The sequence below is a fragment of the Odocoileus virginianus genome, chromosome 7, assembly GCF_023699985.2.
Source record: "Odocoileus virginianus isolate 20LAN1187 ecotype Illinois chromosome 7, Ovbor_1.2, whole genome shotgun sequence".
In the NCBI taxonomy this organism is placed as follows: Eukaryota; Metazoa; Chordata; class Mammalia; order Artiodactyla; family Cervidae; genus Odocoileus; species Odocoileus virginianus.
In genome coordinates, this window is record NC_069680.1 from 27,247,360 (window position 1) to 27,267,668 (window position 20,309).

The window sequence follows — 20,309 nt, forward strand, 5'->3', positions numbered from 1 at the left end:
GCTTCTCCTATACAGTGCCACAATCCTCCATCCATAGTTCTTTAGGCACTCTGTCTATCAGATCTAATCCCTTAAATCTGCTTGTCACTTCTACTGTATAATCTTAAGGGATTTGATTTAGGTCATACCTGAATGGCCTAGTGGTTTTCCCTGCTTTCTTCAGTTTAAGTCTTAATTTGGCAATAAGGAGTTCATGATCTGAGCCACAGTCAACTCCTGGTCTTGGTTTTGCTGTCTGTATAGAGCTTCTTCATCTTCGGCTGCAAAGAATATAATTAATCTGATTTTGGTATTGACCATCTGGTGATGTCCATGTGTAGAGTCTTCTCTTGTGTTGTTGGAAGAGGAGGTTTGCTATGACCAGTGTGTTCTCTTGGCAAAACGCTGTTAGCCTTTGCCCTGCTTCATTCTGTACTCCAAGGCCAAGCTTGCCTGTTACTCCAGGTGTTTCTTGACTTCCTACTTTTGCATTCCAGTCCCCTATAATGAAAAGGACATCTTTTTTTATTTTTGGTGTTAGTTCTAGAAGGTCTTGTAGGCCTTCATAGAACTGTTCAACTTCAGCTTCTTTGGCATTAGTAGTTTTGGCATAGATCTGGATTACTGTGATATTGAATGGTTTGCCTTGGGAACAAACAGATCTTTCTGTCATTTTTTAGATTGCATCCAAGTACTGCGGTTTGGACTCTTTTGTTGACTATGATGGCTACTCCATTTCTTGTAAGGGATTCTTGCCCACAGTAGTACATATAATGGTCATCTGAATTAAATTTGCCCATTCCTGTCCATTTTAGTTCACTGATTCCTAAAATGTTGAAGTTCACTCTTGTCATCTCCTGTTTGACCATTTCCAATTTACCTTGATTCATGGACCTAACATTCCAGGTTCCTATGCAATAATGTTCTTTACACGTCAAATTTTACTGGATGAATGAATGTTTTTAGAATTTTCTTACACATGTGTATATAAACAACACATTGGATTGTTTTGCATATTTTATAAAGAATATAGTGAATATGAGCTGAAGTAAGAAGCACAGTGGTTCCAGGTATAAATAGAAGATATTTATTTTTATATATAATATTCTATCATATAAATGAAGCTCAGTCTATTTATTTGCTCTCTTGTTGAGATGTCTATTTCCAATTTTTCATTGATATGTTATTAATAATGTGACATTGATTTTACCTGTGTGTGGATATGTTTCATATGACACCTGCTTTGAGGGGTTGATAATCTTGCTTGCCTGATGTGAGAAAATCAGTCTCCCCCATAGTGTTAGTACATTGAAATAGGCTCCTTTTAAAGGCAATTTTGAAATATGTACCAAAATTAAACATATATACATCTAAAGACTCAACAGTTTTACTTCCAGCAATTTGTCTTGTAAAAATACTTGCATCACTATGTAAAGTTAAATGCACAATTTTTTAAATTGAAGTATCGTCTGTAATAAATGATTGACTACAATGAGAAGTTTGTCTTTAAAAATTGCATTAGTTACATGTTTTAAGATGCAAGAATCTCAATCTGTTAAATGAAAAAGGCAAACTTCAAAACAGTACCTTGAGTATAATCCATCTTTGTAAAATTTTGCATGTTTGTTAAAGAAATCTTTGAGTTTTCATCAAGGTATTGCTGGTGATCATCTCTGGGGAGGAGATTATGAGAGAATTTTATTTCCTGTTTCAGTATTTTTGTATTGCTTGATTTTTATTTTTTAAGGAAAAATGACTAGGTATTTTATATTATTAATAGAAAACATAATGCTATCACTATTTTGGGGGAAAATGTACTTCACTGAGAGAATTATTTTTCAGTTTCCAATGAATGGGTTTCCCTGGTGGCTCAGACAGTAAAGAATCTGCCTGCAGTGTGGGAGACCTGGGTTCGGAAGATCCCCTGGAGGAGGGCATGGCAACCCACTCCAGTGTTCTTGCCTGGAGAATCCCCAGGGACAGAGGAGCCTGGTGGGCTACAGTCCATGGGGTAGAAAGAGTGGGACATGACTGAGCGACTAAGCACAGCACAATGTATGAATAACTCTTTGTTTCTTATTTGAGATAGTGTGGCATGCTTTTTGGAGAAGGCACTGGCACCCCACTCCAGTACTCTCGCCTGGAAATTCCCATGGACGGAGGAGCCTGGTAGGCTGCAGTCCATGGGGTCGCTAAGAGTCGGACACGACTAAGAGACTTCACTTTCACTTTTCACTTTCATGCATTGGAGAAGGAAATGGCAATCCACTCCAGTGTTCGTGCCTGGAGAATCCCAGAGACGGGGGAGCCTGGTGGGCTGCGGTCTGTGGGGTCACACAGAGTCGGACACGACTGCAGCGACTTAGCAGCAGCAGCAGCATGCTTTTTAGAGCTCATCCTATGAGATGGTATTTATCACCTTCATTGTTGAAGTTAATACTTGAATGTCTTCCATGGCCTAATTTTCATTTGTTGAGTTCTCTTGTAATTTTGGTTTTGAAACGGATATACCTTTATATGTTGGGTTGGCCAAAAATTTCACTCAGGTTTTTCTATAAGATGTTACTTACAAAAGTTTATCGTTTAAGGATAATTTCAAGTAGAAATCTCCTAAACATTCTTAGGAAGTTTAGGAAAGGAGATGAAGGGTAGGGGCCAGTAGGTAGGTGTGAGAAGAGGCGGGGGAGATTGAGGGAGGAAGTTGGAAAAGGTTGAAGAGGGAAGCAATACCTGATGGGAAGATTAAAAAGATTTATTTGTGTTCAAGCTGAGATCAAAGCGGTATATTTGTAACTGGTGCAGAGAGGGGAAGTAAATCTATTTTCATACTGTTTCTTAGACTTTGGAGGAGAGACTTTTTGGAAGGAGAACTGTAACATACTAACTGCCTTTGAATTTTATTCGCTGAACAGATTTACTTACTATTTACAGTGAAGGACCTGACAATGAATCTTGGCCGTTAAGACATGGTTAGAGGCAAGAAACAAATGAATATGAAAGCAATCCTATAGGAGAAGCAGGGGATTTCTCATTCAGGACATTATTCTGATAAATGCCAAGAACAGTGACCATTATTTATAATTAGTACTTATTTATGACCCTGTTTCTTTCTATACTGGCTGCAAAAGCACAATTTATTTTTCTGTGTGCACCCTGGTAACCTATTTAGAATGAGTCAATCTGGAGACATTTCTGGTAAAAAAAAATTTTTGTTTTTATAAGTTAAGTTCATCCAACATTTCTGTTTATCCTTGTTATTGCAAACCATTGCTGTTGGAGAACCAGTGACATAGTTGTAAGTTATAAAAGAGCCTCATTTGGAAGCACACAGTATGTGGCAAATATTATGTATTGATGTATAATGAAAATTGCAGTGATTTCATTAATAAATTACAACTCCTAAAGATTCCTATTTATCAGCTGTGTTGATAACGAGGGTTGAATTTTTCCCTGAAGGCCTTAATATCAGTTGGACCACTCTGTTCCTTTTAAAATTATCTCATTCATTTTTCGGTTTGCATTGGCATTCCAAGAAGGTTGCGCTGCGTGTTTCTGTCAACAGAGGTGGAATGATAAGCCCTTTTTCTTACTGTAATCTCCGTCTTGGCCCTTTCTGGCTGCATCATTGAGGCATGAGCTCAAGTCTCCTGGCACCTTGGTCCTTTTCCTTTAGAGCGAGGTTCACAATTGCAGGAATTGCCTTGGGGTCTCTTGTCATATGTTTGAATCTGCTGCAGGACCAGACTCTGAGAACTGGATCCACCTGTCTTGTGCCCCCATACTCTTAATACTGAGCAGGGTGACGACCTTACGGTAACATTCAACAGAAGATACAACCAGAGAACGGAGAGTGGTCAGAAAGAGGGAGATTGGCAGGAAAGGGAACAGAGAAAGTGGCGGTTGAGGGAAATCTAAGACCAGAGCCCCTGATGTCATCACTCTTCAAACTGCACCATGTGCTGCAAAGCCAGAGGATTGCAAAGATTTTCATGTCAATATTCTTTATTCCATTTTATTTGTGTGAATAAGGGACTCATGACGGTATAGTCGATTTATGTTAGGAGCTGGATTGAGTTAGTTTTTATAGGGCTGCGTGGAAGGCAACTGACAAACATTGGAGTCAAGAGCCAGGTGTTCCATCCTATGGGATGACCCACACGAACTAGAAGATGGGTAACGTGATGACTTGACCTCACTAAACTGAAGCACTGGAGGCTTCTCTTTCCTTATGGGAAGTTTCTATCTATTTTTTACACTTACTGGTAAATAATGTACAGTCGAAGTATGGATAAGCGTTGACAGCTGTAGCATAAAATATGGTAAATTGTATATTGTGAGTTAATACATTATCTTTAATGGTTTAATTATTCTCAGCATATTAAGGATCAATATGAAATCCCTTGAATATTTGAATAATGTCATATTAGCTTGAATCATATGTTAATTGAGTAGAGTTGGGGCCGGAAAGTGAAGGGAACCTCAGTTTATCTCCTCAAGAAGCTTAGTCTGTAATTGGATTGAAGCTGTCATTGGAAAGTAGAAAAAATCAAAGACATATAACTCCCAAGGATTTTTGAATTTGAAACTGGACCACTGTTATATAACATTTTAAGGTAATTTTGAAGTGTAGGTTACCTGGATACCCAGTTACTTGGGAGATGAATAAGACAATAAGGATGTAAATATTGAGACAAGGATATATACAGACATAAAACAAACATTTTGGGCCAACCCAATGCAACCCATGCATGGTACATCCATGCAGCAGCACCTTGTTCTGTTATTCTTTTATTAAATAATTCAGATATAACATGTCTAAAATAATCAGATGCCACCACTCAGCTTAAGAAACAGTGCTACCAATAAAATTATTTTTCTGCCATTCCATTACTTTTATCTCCCTCCTCCTTTTGATATAGTTTTGCCTTCTCAAGCTTTATGTAAACTATATCATTCTGTACATATCATTTTACAGTTTGCTTTTGTGATTCAACCCCTCCCCACTCTGATTTATTAAGGTAGATGTGCTTATTGTAGTGGTGAAGAATCTGCCAGCCAGTGCAGGAGATGTGGGTTGGATCCCTGGGTCAAGAAGATCCCTTGGAGAAAGAAATGGCAACCCACTCCAGTATTCTTGCCTGGAGAATCTCGTGGACAGAGGAGCCTGGCAGGCTACAGACCATGGGTCACAAAAAGTCAGGCGTGACTGAATGACTGAACACACACGCACGCGTTTAATTGTAACTTTAGTCTTAACTGCTGTACAGTATTCCAATTCATGATTGTTCATAATTCGTCCAACCCTCTTATGCCAGCCATTTAGGTGGTTTCCAATTTTTCCCAACTGCAAGGTTGCTGTGGACCTTGTTGCACATCAGGGACTGTGGTTGGGAGTGAAGTTCCCATTTCCTGGACTTGACTTCACTTTGCCAAGTTGTTCTCCAAATAGAGGTCTCAGCTGTGCTTCCACTGGCAGTTTAGGAGTGTTGCCCTTGTTTCTCTTTTCTGCCACTGGCAGATTTCAGTTTTTGTGAGTTTGATTGTGCAGTCTGTTTGAATTGCCAAGTTCTGATCATTGAGGTGGTGTGTGTCGCGTTGGCCTTCCGCTTGGGCTGAGTGGCTTGGTCAGATCCGTCCGTGGTGGTTTTTTCTTAAGAACGTATATAATCTGCAAAAATAAACAACCCAAGTTAAAAAATGGACAGAGGACCTAAATAGAAGATGTACAGATGGCCAAGAGATACATGAAAAGATGTTCCACACAGTTCATTGTTAGAAATGCAAATCAAAATTACAATGAGGCATCATCTCACACCAGTCAGAATGCCCATCATCAAAGTCTAGAAGTAATAATTGCTGGAGAGGGTGTGGAGAAAGGGGAACACTTCTACTGTATTGGTGGAAGTGTAAATTGATGCAGCCACTGTGGAAAACAGTGTGAACACTCCCTAAACTAATAATAGCTACCATATGATCCAGCAATCCCACTCCTATGCATCTATCTGGAGAAAATGAATTTAAAAAGATACATGACCACCTATGCTCATAACAGCATAATTTACAATAGCTAAGACATAGAAGCAACCTATATATCCACTAACAGATGAATGGATAAAGAAGATGTGGTATATGTACACAATGGAATATTACTCAGTCATCAAAAGAATGAAATAAAGCCATTTGCAGCAATGGATGGACCTAGAAATTGTCATACTGAGTGAAGTAAGCCAGAATGAGAAAGACAAATACTTTATGATATTACTTATATGTTGAATCTAAAATATGGTACAGATGAGCTTATTTATGAAATAGAAACACATATAGAAAACAAAGTTTGGTTACCAAAGGGGATGGCAGGGGTTGTGGCAGAGCTACATTAGTAGTTTGAGATTAGATACAAACTACTATATATAAAGTAGATAAGCATTAAGGTCCTACTGGACAGCACTTGTTCAATTGCCAAGTTGTGTCCAACTCTTTTAGACCCCATGGACTGCAGCGTGCCAGACTCCTCTGTCCTCCACTCTCTCCTGGGGTTTGCTCAGATTCATGTCCATTGAATCAGTGATGCTATCTAACCATCCCATCCTCTGCCGTCCCCTTCTCCTCTTGCCTTCAATCTTTCCCAGCATCAACACAGGCAACGATTATTCGATACCTTGTAATAAACTATAATGGAAAAGAATGTGAAAAAGAAAATTATATATATGTAAAACGGAATCGCTTTGTACACCAGAAACTAACACAGCATTGTAAATCAGCTGTATTTCATTTAAAAAATATAAGCTAAGCAGACGCACTATGAATACCGTCCCGTCAGCACTGTCCCATCCCAACGTCCTGCCGGCCCCTTAGGGCCGCCCCCCAGCCCCCGCCCTGATGGTACTGGTGCCCTTGGGACACAGGGCCAGTGTCCCACCAATGTGCTGAGTGGACAGATGTAAACTTATTCCTTGGAAATGAATGTGATGTGGAATATCTGCTTGACACCAGAATGGTCAATAAATTGAACCAGAGAATAATTGCTCTGTCTCATGCTATGAAACACCCACATTGACTTATTCTTGGTTCATTTTTATCAGACTTGTTTGTATTATAGAAAAACAAGCTCAGGGAGGTAGAATTAAGACTGGTAGTTTTATCTTAGCTGAATTTTGTTTTCATAAAGATAAGTGAAAGTGTGCTATTCCATTTTTCTTGTTCAGTGCTATTACAACATTAAAATATACCTAAAAAATCAGTCATAATTCTATCACTGTAATTGCCTTTCATTTTTCTAAGTTCTTTTTCAGTTCTTCTGTTCTTGTGAATCTGTAAATTTTGTGATTTTAATCAGAGTCTGTGCAGATTTGCATTCCTCCCCCAGCATATCAAACACACGTTAGTATTTATTTTTCCATGTGTCTTTTTAGTGGCTGGGTACTCTTGCATTTAAATGATGTACTACAGTGCATGTAACAAATTCTATACTCTTGGACATTTATATTCAGTTTTTTTTTTTTAATCAGTGATGCTAAAGTGATTCTCTTTGTTTTTATGTAATTTATGCATCTATGTAGTTAAACATAGGCAGGTGGTAGATTGCATACAGAGGATCTGAGGGCCTGGTTCTGGAGTCACGTTTTCTGGGTTCAAATTTTTGTTCTGTTGCTTACTGTGTGCCCTCCCTGGAAAGTTATATGACCATTGTGTGTCTATGGTGTATCTCTAAAATGGGGAAATTCAAGTAGTTCCTAAGGTTGCTTTGAAGATTAAATGATAAAATATAGGTAAGTTGCTTAGAACAGTCTGATACAAAGTGAAAGCTCATTAAAATTTAGCGATTAAACAGCAATATTCACAATAGCCAAGGCATGAAAGCAACCTAAATGTCCATCACCAGAGGAATGGATAAGGAAGTTGTGGTCCATACACACAATGGAATGTTACTCAGCCAGGAAAAAGAATGAAATAATGCCATTTTCAGCAACATGGATGGACCTAGAGATGATCATACTAAGTAAGTCAGAAAGAGAATGACAGATACTGTATGATATCACTGATATGTGTAATCTAAAAAAAATGATACAAATGAACTTATTTATAAAACACACTTACAGTTACCAAATGGAAAAGGAAGGAGGGATAAATTAGAATATTTTGTTGCTGTCGTTCAGTTGCTCAGTTGTGTCTGACTCTCTGTGACCCCATGGACTGCAGCACGCCAGGCTTCCCTGTCCTCCACCATCTCCCGGAGTTTGCTCAAACTCATGTCCATTGAGTCGGTGATGCCATCCAACCATCTTGTCCTCTATCATCCCCTTCTCCTCTTGACTTCAGTCTTTCCCAGCATCAGGGTCTTTTCTAATGAGTTGGCTCTTCGCATCAGGTGGCCAAAGTACTGAAGCATCAGCTTCGGCATCAGTCCTTCCAATGAATATTCAGGGTTGGTTTCCTTTAGGATTGACTGGTTTGATTTCCTTACTATCCAAGGGACTCTCAAGAGTCTTTTCCAGCACCACAGTTGGAAAGCATCAGTTCTTCAGCACTCAGCCTTCTTTACATGACTCTCGTATCTGTATATGACTGATGGAAAAACCGTAGCTTTGACTATGCAGACCTTTGTTAGCAAAATAATGTCTCTGCTTTTTAATATGCTGTTTACGTTTCTCATAACTTTTCTTCCAAGGAGCAAGCATCTTTAAATTTTATGACTGCAGTCACTGTGTGCAGTGATTTTGGAGCCCCCAAAATAGTCTGTCGCTGTTTCCATTGTTTTCCCATCTATTTACCACCAAGTGATGAGACTGGATGCCATTACCTTAGTTTTTTGAATGTTGAGTTTTAAGCCAGCTTTTCACTCTCCTCTTTCACCTTCATCAGGCTCTTTAGTTCCTCTTCACTTTCTGCCATTTAGGGTGGTGTCATCTGCATATCTGAGGTTATTGGTGTTTCTCCCGGCAATCTTGATTCCAGCTTGTGATTCATCCAGGCTGACATTTCTCATGATGTACTCTGCATATAAGTTAATAAGCAGGGTGACAATATACAGGCTTGACATACTCCTTTCCCAATTTGAAACCAGTCCATTGTTCCATGTCCTGTTCTAACTGTTGCTTCTTGACCTGCATACAGGTTTTGCAGGAGGCAGGTAGGTATTCCCATTTCTTGAAGAGTTTTCCACAGTTTGTTGTGATCCACACAGTCAAAGGCTTTAGCATAGTCAATGAAACAGAAGTAGATGTTTTTCTGGAATTCTCTTGCTTTTTCTATGATCCAATGGATGTTGGCAGTTTGATCTCTGGTTCCTCTGCCTTTTCTAAATCCAGCTTGTACATCTGGAAGTTCTTGGTTCACATATTGTGGAAGCCTAGCTTGAAGGATTTTGAGCATTACCTTGCTAGCATATGAAATGAGTGCAATTGTGTGGTAGTTTGAACATTCTTTGGCATTGCCTTTCTTTGGGACTGTAGTGAAAACTGACATTTATTTCTTACTTTATTTAATTTGGAAATAACTGATACACACTACTATATATACAAATAGATAAACAGCAAGGTCCTACTGTGTAGTTTGGGGAGCTATATTCAGGATTTTATAATCTATAATGGAAAAGAATTTGGAGAAGAATACATAGATAAATGTGTGTGTGTGTGTATATGCATGCATGCTCAGTTGCTTCAGTCATGTCTGATTCTTTTTGACCCTATGGACCCTAGCCTGCCTAGCTTCTCTGTTCACGGGAATCTCTAGGCAAGAATACTGAGGTGGGTTGTCATTCCCTCCTCCAGGGGATATTCCTGACCTAGGGATCGAACCCGCATCTCTTATGTCTCCTGCATTGGCAGGTGGATTCATTACCACTCATGCCACCTGGGATGTATTATAATAACTCCATCACTTGGCTGCGTACCTGAAACCAATGCAGCACTGTAAATTAAGTATACTTCAAAAAAAAATTTTAGTTATTAAATAGTCCAGATCTTAGGGGGAGGGATGTAGGAGGTATTGATAGGTGGAAACCTAGATGAAATAAGATTGGCCATAATCATGCTGATAATTGATGAGGCTAGGTGTCAGGTACAAGGGGTTCACTATACTATTCTTTCAATTCTTTTGTGTGTTTGAAATGTTTTAATAATAGAAAGTGAAAGTACACATAATAAAAACATTTTCACTTTTAAATTTATTTATTTATTTTTGCTTTTAATTATTTTCTTTGGACATGTTTCTAGGAGTGGGGTCACCCTAGATATCACCAGGTGGGATATTTTTATAATCATTGTTTTGAGTATGGCCAAATTGCTTTCATAAAAGATTGTTTGTATGGTGCTATCCACAAGTAAGCCAATTTTAACACAATCTTAAACAGCATAAGGTATGATCATTAAGTGTTTGTCACCCAATTTTATCAATAAAATTGCCTCTCACAGTTATTTCCCCCCTCTTTTAAAGTTAAGCAGAAACTGCAAGCATTTTGTTCTTAATTTTATTTGTTTCTGGCTGCACTGGATCTTCGTCGCTGTGTGCGGGCTTCCTCCAGTTGGTGAGCAGGGGCTACTGTAGTTGTGCCCAAGCTTCTCATTGCAGGGCCTTCTCGTGCTGTGGAGCACGGGCTCCAGGGTGCGCGGGCCTCTGTAATTGCGGCGTGGGCTCAATAGTTGTGGCACGTGGGCCTACTTGCCTCATAGCATGTGGGGTCTTCCTGGACCAGGGATCGAACCTGTGTCTCCTGTATTGGAAGGCAGATTCTTTACCACTGAGCCCCCAGGGAAGCCTGAGCATCTTCTTAATTGTGGTTACTGCTGGTTATCATTGCAAAAAAATTATCTGCCTCTGTCCTTGGTCCTTTTATCTGTGAGGATTTGTTAGGATTCATTGTACGAAAGCCATATAGGGATTTGGCATTAAACTCACTAAAACGATCATATTTCACTTAAAAAAAATTATTTATTTATTTTAATTGGAGGCTAATTACTTTACAATAATGTGGTGGTTTTTGCCACACATTGACATGAATCAGCCATGGGTGTGCATGTGTTCCATCCTGAACCCCCCTCCCACCTCCCTTCCCACTGAACAGAGGAACTGTCATCACTATTTGGTACCGTGATATTTGACTGAAAAATCCCTTCTTTCATATGTATTCACGGCAGACATGCTTTTTGACACTTTCACAATCCGAGGTGTAGGAATGATTATGATCTCTGTGTCTTACTGATTTGGAATACGTTCCTGATTTATGCTTGCTGTAAACGCATGGTCAAGCCATGATGAATCGCTCCGAGGTGGCAGCTACCACTGTTCTTTACTAGCAACCCCTCCACCTGCTGTCACCTTCGCTGTGGGCCAGCGGCTCCCCAAGGCCAGGCTGCAGATGTCCCTTGCCAATGAAACTTGACCTCGGTAAATTTGCAGGTGTCTCTGGAAGGACACAGAAACTGCCACCCTGTTTTTACAGCATTCCATATTTGTGATGAACGGACTCAGATTGGCTTTCTCTCTTCTTCAGTCCCTGCTTTTCATGACACTGACCACAACTGCTAATTCTAGTACAGGTCATGATTGCAAATTCTCTCCATAAAGTTTTAAAATATGGTCAGCTGCTTATCATTAAGATACTGAGCAATGTTTTTATTCACTCATCTTTTGAGACTCCTCCTGTGGGGGCTGGCACATTTCTGTCATATTATTATATTATTAGGATGTCAAGGCCTAATATTATAGAGTGGTTTATTTAAACTTTATATTTTTCTGTATTTAAATATATGATTTGTAAATGATAGTTTTTTTAAATGGATTTCTGGTGTATACTAGAGAGCCACATTTTATTCCATCTTCATAACCAGAGGGACAGAACAGTGACAGTGTATGCAGCCCTCTCTATTTCAATTTCATGTTATTTATTACTTGACAAATGGCAAGAGGAGCATAAAATTGTTTTATTTGTCAGATTTGCATAAGAAGTTTCTTACGAAAAGCTTTTATAGTACACAACATACATAAATTCTTACATAATCATCCTTTTGAGATTAGCCTTATAGTTTTTTTTTGCTGTTTTTCCTTTTTCATTTTTTTGGGAAAATTTTTTTGGGTATATATCTCTATTTTTATACTGTTAAAGTATGAATGAAAAAATGAAGTTGCTCAGTCGTGTCCGACTCCTTGCAACCCCATGGACTGTAGCCCATCAGGCTCCTCCATCCATGGGATTCTCCAGGCAAGATACTGGAGTGAGTTGCCATTTCCTTCTCCAACTGTTAAAGTATAATTGACATCTAATGTTATGTTTCAGGTGTACGACCAAATGATCTGACATTTGTATACATAGCAAAATGATCACCAGGTTAAGTCTAGTTAACATGAATCATCATATAGAGTTATAAGCATTCCCCTCCCCCCCTTTTTTCATTTGATTTGTAAGATCTACTATTGAAAGTGAAAGTGTTAGTCGCTCAGTCATGTCTGACTGCTTGTGGCCAGGCTCCTTTGTCTGTGGGATTCTCTAGGCAAGAACACTGGAGTGGGTTGCTATTTCCTCCTCCAGGGGATCTTCCCGACCCAGGGGTCAAACCCCGGTCTGCTGTGTCTCCCGCGTTGGCAGGCGGGGTCTTGACCACTAGGGCCACTTCTACTCCCCAGTCCAGTTCAGCTCAGTCGCTCAGTCGTGTCCCACTCTTTGTGACCCCGTGGACCACAGCACACCAGGCCTCCCTGTCCATCACCAGCTCCCGGAGTTTACTCACACTCGTGTCCATTGAGTCGGTGATGCCATCCAACCATCTCATCCTCTGTCGTTCCCCTCTCCTCCCACCCTCAATCTTTCCCAGCATCAGGGTGTTTTCCAACAAGTCAGCTCTTCGCATCAGGTGGCCAAAGTATTGGAGCTTCAGCTTCAGCATCAGTCCTTCCAATGAATATTCAGGACTGATCTCCTTTAGGATGGACTTGTTGGCTCTCCAGCTTTCAAATATGCAATATTAACTATAGTCACCGTACTATGTTACATCCCTGTGACTTAATTGTTTTGTAGACGGAAATTTGTAACTGTTGACCCCTTTGGTCCATTTTTCATCCTCCCACCCACCTGGTCTCTTGCACCCACCAGTTTGCTTTCTGTTGGAAAACTTTTAAGGCAAGAAAAATTTGCCATGATGGAAAGAAATTACCAGTTGTTTTAAAGGAAAGATGCAAAATTGAAAGTTTTTTTTTCCCCCTTTTTGTTAGTAATCTTTAGCAAAGCTAAACTTTAAGCCCGAGTTTGTGACATAAGATTATGAGATTGGCTAAATTTGGAAACTGGTTTTCAGACTTAAATAAACAAAAGCACCTTTTAAAATATCTGATACTTATAAGGAAAAATAGAGTTCTAAAACTCCTGTATTAAAAACATCTGAATTGTGTCTATGCCTATGTGTGTGTTTATGTGTGTTGTGTATGTATTTTATAAAATTATGAAAGCAATTCCCAAAATAGTGTTTCTACTTAGATAAATATAAATGCAAATGTGGACATAAACATCTTGGCTACATAAATAAATAGCTAAAAGGTGGGCTTTTGAGTTTTCCAAAATGTTGATTGTAGTCAGTTTGGGAAAGATATATCATAACTTACGACAGCTGGTAGGTTCATCACAGGGTACAGCAAGTCAGGGCTGTTGACCTGGATGTACTTACCTCCCCTTGCAATTCCAGCTTCATTGTGAATCCTGAGGATGACAAAATTTAAGAATAAAGGAATTTGTTCATGTATTGGGAGTAAATTCAACTTAGCATACTTTCCCGACAGGGTGCCTATTTCTTGTTGGTACAGAGAAACCTTCTCAGATGTTTATAAGTTTTCTCACTGATTATTTTACCCACATTTGAGATCCTTTCCTTTGTGTCCCATGCTAAACATAAAGAGGCACCTGACTGGTTTCCTACCCACTTCACAGGGCCAAGGTGAACATTACCAAACCTCTCTGCCTGTGGTCCTCATAGACCATCTAATCCTCCTGCCAGTGAGCAGCCTTCCTGACCCAGGGCTGGGAGGGAGCCCGTCTCACTCCCTTCTGCAGTGTCACATCCCCAGCCTTCACTCATTCAAATAATGACCTGGTTCGTTATCTCCCTTTCTCTTGATATTTCCTCTTGCTCATTTAAAAGTGTCCTTGGAGTTCAAATGAGTTCCCAATTTAACCCTGATTTAAAATGAGTGGCTGGAGGAAACTTGGAGATCTAACCAACAGTACAATTTTTTTTTACCCCAGGGTCTGCATATCATATCTCTGTTCCTAAAGTTAAAAAGTGAAAGTCACTCAGTCGTGTCTGACTCTTTGTGACCCCATAGACTATATAGTCCATGGAATTCTCCAGGCCAGAATACTGGAGTGGGTAGCCTTTCCCTTCTCCAGGGGATCTTCCTAGGAATTGAACCCAGGTCTCCCACATTGCAGGCAGATTCTTTACCAGCTGAGTCAGAAGGGAAGCCCAAGAATACTGGAGTGGGTAGCCTATCCGTTCTCCAGGGGATCTTCCCGACCCAGGAATCAAACCGGGGTCTCCTGCATTGCAGGTGGATTCTTTACCCACTGAGCTATCAGGGAAGCCCCTCTATTCCTAAGAGACAATTTAATACAAATTTGAAAAGCCAGGTGGCCTGTGTTTTCATCGTGACTCTGCCAGTTAGCACTTCATGACCTTGGGCAAGTTACCCTCTCTGCGTCTGAGATTTTTTTTTATTGTTTAGTCTCTCAGTCGTGTCCCTGACCAGGGATCAAACCTGAGTCTCCAGCATTGGTAGGCAGATTCTTCACCACTGAGCTGCCTGGGAAGCCCATCTGGGTCCTGTCTGGCATTAATCGTTTTCTGCCAAAAGCAGCTCTCGGGTGGCTGGAGGTTTGGATCTTGTTAAGTTGTGCTTCCAAGTAAAGAAGATGGAGAACATCACTACGGGTTAGTGCACTAACCTTTGGGGTTCTGGGTAAGTCAAGTCTTGTCTTGGGATCGGTCAAGTGGGCTGCTATAGTGGTCATACCTTCGCTCAGTCTTCATCATGAGTGCTGAACCTGGGAGAGGTTGTGAAGTTGAGAAACTTGAATCACTTCTTTAAAAAGTAACACTAAATCAACCTTCTATACACCATGCCTTTTCCAGGGTACCACAGCTGGAGGGGGTGATGATGAGCAGGGAGGGTTCTGACCCTGTCTTGTCCCTGCAGCTGGCAGTGGGCACATTGCTGGGTTGGGAGGCAGTGTAGCATCCGTGGTCATGCCGAGTTGACGGATAGAGGGCTCTGGTTATTTGCCCATGCCAGTGATAAAGAACAAGGCATGAGAAACACATGCAAAACTGGGGATGTTATCTTTTTGTTTCTCATATAAATTTCTAAACCATTTGATTTGTCCCTTTTGAAACTGGGCATTCATTTAGATTTTCTTACCTTTTTTTTAAATTAAAGTTTTGTGTGTGTTTTTTTTTTTTAATTTTGTCTGCACTCAGTCTTTGTTGCAGCGTGCAGGCTTCTCTAGTTGTTCTGTGAGGGCTGAGTTGATCCACGACGTGTGGGGTCTTAGTTCCCTGACCCGGGGTAGAACCGGCACCTCCTGCTTGGGAAGGCGGGTTCTTAACCACCGGACCACCAGAGAAGTCCTGAGAATTTCTTACCTTTCTTGATTTCCAATGGGATCATCAATTTTTTTTTTGTCTTTTTGAAAAAATTGAAATTAGTTGATTTGCAATATTGTGCTCATTTCAGGTGTAAAGCACCATGATTGTTACACACACACACACACACACACACACATTCTGCAGACTGTCTTCCCTTAACAGTTACTACAGAATATGGAGCTGAGTTTCCTGTGGTATGCAGTAGGTCCTTATTGGTTATCTGTTTTATATATATAGCATGTATATTTTAATCCCAGTTTTTTAAGCTGGATATCTCTGGAACTGAAACTTTACTCAGCTTCTACTTATCGTGAGGGTAATTCCTAACAGTCTGCCCATCCTGGTCTCTGAAAGGTTTAAGGAGGCTCTGAATAGTTTTAGGAGGCTCTGACAAAGAACAGACTTGTTTGGCAACAGGGTCACAGTGGAAGTCACCATGCTGTTCCCCAGTCAGAGTTGCAGAAACGGAATGAAATGACTCATGTTGAAAGGCCCGTGTCCGACATGTGGTATGTGATCATTAGCTCCTCTCCCCATGTGCGTTAATTAGTATTTAAAACACTGAAATACATTTTGCTAAGAAAACCAACAGCTCCACAAAAGTAACGTATATCATTTATTTTTATAGTTATTTCTTAAAAATAGATATTTCAGATACACCAAAATTATTGAAAATCATAATATACCCCAATGTGCCACCTAGGTTTCAAAGGTTAACATTTTGCCACATGTGCCTTAAATTCTTAATGACGTGAAACCCTCCAAACTTGGTGGTGAGTCACCCTCCCTGCCCCAGCATACCTCATCCTTTCCTTGACTCTTTTTAAGAGCACGTACATTCTTCAGCATTTTCTAACTTTTACTTTATCTCTATATTTGTAAACTATATTTATAGTTACATGGTTCATCCACAGTGTGTTGTGCATTTTAAAAAGATACACTCACACAGTGCAGTGTGTCCTTTGAACCCGTGTTTTTACACACACATTTGAGATTTGAGTTGCATGTAAAACTACTTCCTTTTAGCTGCTGTGTGCTTCCCCTGTAGCTCAGTAAGTAGAGTCTGCCCGCGATACAGGAGACCCGGGTTCGATCCCTGGGTCAGGAAATCCCCCGGAGAAGGAAATGGCAACCCACTCTAGTATTCTTGCCTGGAGAATCCCATGGACAGAGGAGACCGGCAGGCTACAGTCCATGGGGTCACAAGAGTTGGACACGACTTAGGATACCATTGGTCTGAAATATCCCATAGTTTATTTAGATACTTCATATGTATTATTTGTCACCAAGCACTGTTTTCATCTCTGATTCAGAGCAGGTATTCAAACCCAACTTTCTCTAATTCCATCAAGCAATGCATTCAATAAATACTAGGAAGATAAAATTTTAAAGAATGAGCTTGCAGACTGCCTGCTATATCTCTGGGATTTAAATGTAAAGGAAATTGGCTGTCCATCCTCTTGGCAAAGCAGGATCAGGGCAGCCTTGTCTTGCTGGGAGAAGGGGGTTGATTTGGGGCTACACTGCAGGAGGTCCCAGGACCCCAGGGGTGGTGGGTTAGCTACCTGAGATATTGGCTGAAGGGGTAAGCAAAAGATCCTCTCTTTATGGATAATAAATATTGGGGAATCAATGACATTAAAAAAATTAAAGTGTAGTTAATTTTAATGTTGCCTCGGTTGCAAGTGTACAGCAAAGTGATTCAGTTATACATTTGTTGTTCAGCTGTTCAGTGTCCAAGTCTTTGAAACCCCATGGACTGCAGCACGCCAGGCTTCCCTGTCCTTCACCATCTCCTAGAGTTTGCCCAAACTCATGCCCATTGAGTCTGTGATGCCATCCCACCATCTCATCCTCTGTTGCCCCCTTCTCCTCCTGCCTTCAATCTTTCCCAGCATCACGGTCTTTTCCAATGAGTCAGCTCTTCACATCAGGTGCCAAAGTATTGGAGCTTCAGCTTCAGCATCAGCATCAGTCCTTCCAATGAATGTTCAGGATTGATTTCCTTTGGGATTGACTGGGTTGATCTCTGCTGTCCAAGGGACTTTCAAGAGTCTTCTCTAACACCACAGTTTGAAAGCATCAATTCTTTGGCGCTCAGCACTGTTTATTGTCTAACCCTCACATCCGTACATGATTACTGGAAAAATCATAGCTTGGCTATACAGAGCTTTGTTGGCAAATTAATGTCTCTGCTTTTTAATACGCTGTCTAGGTTTGTCATAGATTTTCTTCCAAGGGGCAAGTGTCTTTTAGTTTCATGGTGCAGTCACCATCTACAGTGATTTTGGAGCCCAAGAAAATAAAATTCTGTCACTGTTTCCACTGTTTCCCCATCTATTTGCCATGAAGTGATGGAACCTGATGCCTTGATCTTAGCTTTTTGAATGTTGAGTTTTAGGCCAGCTTTTTCACTCTTCTTTCACCTTTATCAAGAGGCTGTTTGATTCCTCTTCGCTTTCTGCCGTAAGGCTGGTGTCATTTGCATATCTGAGGTCATTGATATTTCTTCTGGCAATCTTGATTCCAGCTTGTGCTTCTTCCAGCCCAGCGTTTCTCATGATGTACTCTGCATGTAAGTTAAATAAGCAGGGTGACAGCGTACAGCCTTGATGTACTCCTTTTCCTATTTGGAACCAGTCTGTTGTTCCATGTCCAGTTCTAATTTGTTTCTTGACCTGCATACAGGTTCTGCAGTAGGCAGGTAAGGTTGTCTGGTATTCCCATCTCTTGAAGAATTTTTCACAGTTTGTTGTGATCTACACAGTCAAAGGCTTTAGCATAGTCAGTGAAGCAGTAGTAGATGTTTTTCTGGAATTCTCTTTCTTTTTCTATGATCCAATGGATGTTGGCAATTTGATCTCTGGTTCCTCTGCCTTTTCTAAATCCAGCTTGTATATCTGAAAGTTCTCAGTTCACATGCTGTTGAAGCCTAGCTTGAAGGATTTTGAGCATTAATTTGTTAGCATGTGGGATGAGTGTAATTGTGCAGTAGTTTTTACATTCTTTCGCGTTGCCCTTCTTTGGGATTGGAATGAAAGCTGAGCTTTTCCAGTCCTGTTTTTTCCAGTCACTGCTGAGTTTTCCAAATTTGCTGGCGTATTGAGTGCAGTGCTTTAACAGCATCATCTTTTAGGATTTGAAATAGCTCAGCTGGAATTCAATCACCTCTACTAGCTTTGTTCATAGTGATGGCTTCCTAAGGCCCACTTGACTTCACACTCCACGATGTCTGGCTCTAGGTGAGTGATCACATGATCATGGTTATCTGGGTCATGAAGCTCTTTTTTTGTATAATTCTTCTGTGTATTCTTCTTAATATCTTCTGCTTCTGTTAGATCCATACCATTTCTGTCCTTTTTTGTGCCCATCTTTGCATGAAATGTTCCCTTGGTATCTCTAATTTTCTTGAAGAGATCTCTAGTCTTTTCCATTCTATTCTTTTTACTGTTTCTTTGCATTGTTCACATAAGGAGGGACTTCTCTATAGCCCAGATGGTAAAGAATCTGCCTGCAGTGCAGGAGACCTGGGTTCAGTCCCTGGGTTGGGAAGATCCCTTGGAGAAGGAAATGGCAACCCACTCCAGTATTCTTGCCTGGAGAATCCCACGGACAGAGGAGCCTGGCAGGCTGCAGTCCATGGGGTCACAAAGAATCGGACACGACTGACTGACTAACACACACACTTAAGAAGGCTTTCTTACCTCCCCTTGCTCTTCTTTGGAAGTCTGCATTCAGATGGATATAGCTTTCCTTTTCTCCTTTGCCTTTTGCTTCTCTTCTTTTCTCAGCTATTTGCAAGGCCTCCTCAGACAACCATTTTGCCTTTTTGCGTTTCTTTTTCTTGGGGATGGTTTTGATAACCAGCTCCTATACAATGTTGTGAACCACCATCCACATTTTTTCAGGCACTCTGTCTATCAGATCTAATCCCTTAAATCTATTTGTCACTTCCATTGTATAATCCTAAGAGTGTGTATACAGTAGTGTGTATATGTTAATTCCCAAAGTCCCAATTCATCTCTTCTCTCCCTTGCTATCACCTTGGGTAACTATAGGTTTGCTTTCTGTTTCTGTGGGTCTATTTCTGTATTGTAAACAAGTTTACTTGTATCATATATTAGATTCCACTTAGAAGTGATATCATGTGATATTTGTCTTTGTCTGATTTGCTTTGCTTAATAGGATAATGTCTAGGTCCCTCCACTTTGCTGTAAATGGCACTGTTTCATTCTCTTTTATGACTTGGTAATATTCCATTGTGTATATGTACCATGTCTTCTTTATCCATTCCTCGTTGATGAGCACTTAGATTCCTTCCATGTCTTGGCTATTGTAAATAATGTGGCTGTGAACATTGAGGTACATGTATCTTTTCTAGTTAGAGTTTTCTCTTGGTAACAATGGTATTTTTTGAGGCCTGAAAGACTCTGAGGGACAGGGAAAGGTTTTAAAGGAAGTGTGGGTCAAGGGCCCAGGGCTAAGGACCTAAAAATCCAGCAGGGGAGACGAAACTAACATGAAACAGAACAACTGGGTGTGGAACAGCTTGCTGTGTGCTATGCCCCTTTGTCATCTTTGACAGAAACGAAACATCCTCTTTTTCTGCATCTTGACTTCTGCTTCAACAAGACCTTCTGGAAATACTTTCAAGGCATCTAGTGCAGAACAAATTTATTTTAAAAGACCATATAATATTCC

The 20,309-nt window shown here is 40.4% G+C and overlaps 1 protein-coding gene across 2 annotated transcripts in view; it reads left to right on the top strand.

The window, feature by feature from the left end:
• FANK1 (fibronectin type III and ankyrin repeat domains 1) overlaps positions 1-20,309 on the top strand; it is a 100,343-nt gene that overhangs the window by 55,743 nt on the left and 24,291 nt on the right. The gene's annotated exons all lie outside the window — the stretch shown is intronic.